This window comes from Sebastes umbrosus, chromosome 22, assembly GCF_015220745.1.
Source record: "Sebastes umbrosus isolate fSebUmb1 chromosome 22, fSebUmb1.pri, whole genome shotgun sequence".
Taxonomy (NCBI): domain Eukaryota; kingdom Metazoa; phylum Chordata; class Actinopteri; order Perciformes; family Sebastidae; genus Sebastes; species Sebastes umbrosus.
Window position 1 is genome coordinate 12703205 of NC_051290.1, and position 1804 is coordinate 12705008.

Consider the following 1804-nt stretch of genomic DNA (forward strand, 5'->3'; position numbering starts at 1 on the left):
TAAAACAAATGATCATTGGATTTAGAGGTATTGATTATTCAAAAGTTTAAGAAACTTGAAACAATAAAGGCTCTAGAAACTAAGATCCACAATCTTCATAAGTGAGAAGAAGTCACCTTGTGATGTGAGCCAAATGCTATTTTGTGCTTCTTGATTTTAAAATCTGGGATGTGCTACCCTTTCACATTTATATGCTTATTGGACTCCAGCACTCCACCTTGAATCACATTGTTGAAGCTCAACCTCCTTTACCAAATCATATATATATACACTCACATCCAACCCCCCAGCATTAACACAGAAACAGCCTTTAAAGCTAGTCACCTGTCAAAGACAATTTTTGGAACAGTAATGCAAAACAGCACTTTACTATGGACATAAATGCACTTTTCTCTGCAGCTAAACACGACTGCAAATTGGTTGTACGACTGCAAATTGTATGAAATTGTGTCTGAAACGTTTACTTATTTTATTCTTTTATTGTTATTTTTAGGTATGTTCATTTTAAGACCTATTTATTATATCCTTTTTAATGCACTGACGGGAGCTGGGAGAAACAATATTTCGTTTCCTTCTGTGTATGCAAATACTCAGTGAATTGACAATAAAGTGAATCTTGAATCTTGAATTTTGAATCTATATGTCTTTATTATGGTTTATTGATTAATTGGGGGTGGGGTGGGGGGGGGAGTAACTATAATTGTTTTCCATCATTTTCTTTTTCTCATCCTCGAAAATTAGATGTTCTTTTTGCAACTTTTGCAGTTTGTGTTTGCTTATTTCATTGGTTGGTTGCGACATTGCCGACGGCGCTTGAAGGCTGCACTGCCAAGGAGGCAACTACAGCACTGCGCATGCTCAGAGCATCTTCCAACCGGTCGGCATGGAGGTGGGATCCGCTGCAGAGCGGCTGCGGCTGATGATGCGTAGAAAAAACATCTTTCGACGCATTTTTTTTTTTGAGAGCAAATGTCTATGAGCTGAGCAGAGTGTGTGATGACTTTTTTTTTTTTTTCTAACTCTGCAGGTTATCACCTGCCTTCCTCCTCCCTCAGTGAGGCCGCTGGAGGAGGAGGAGGAGGAAGAGGAGGGGGATACCTTTAAGGAGGAGGAGGAGAAGGAAGAGGAGAATGAGGAGGAGGAGGAGGATGACGAGGAGGGGGATACCTTTAAGGAGGAGGATGAGGAGGAAGAGGAGAATGAGGAGGAGGAGGAGGATGACGAGGAGGATGAGGATTAGGATGAGGAGGAGGAGGATGAAGAGGAAGAGGAGGAGGATGAGGAGGATGAGGAGGGGGATACCTTTAAGGAGGAGGAGGAGGAGGAGGAGGAGGAAGAGGAGGGGGATACTTTTAAGGAGGAGGATGAGGGGGATGAGGAGGAGGAGGAGGATTAAGAGGAAGAGGAGGAGGATGAGGAGGAGGAGGATGAGGAGGGGGATACCTTTAAGGAGGAGGAGGATGAAGAGGAAGAGGAGGAGGATGAGGAAGAGGAGGAGGAGGAGGAGGAAAAAGAGGAGGAGGAGGATACCTTTAAGGAGGATGAGGAGGAGGAGGACGAGGAGGATACCTTTAAGGAGGAGGAGGAGGAGGATGAGGATGAGGAGGATGAAGAGGAGGATGAGGTGGGGGATACCTTTGAGGAGGAGGAGGAGGAGGAGGAGGATGAGGGAAATGAGGAGGATGAGGATTAAGAGGAAGAGGAGGAGGATGAGGAGGAGGAGGAGGAGGAGGGGGATACCTTTAAGGAGGAGGAGGAGGAGGAGGAGGAGGATACCTTTAAGGAGGATGAGGAGGATGAGGAG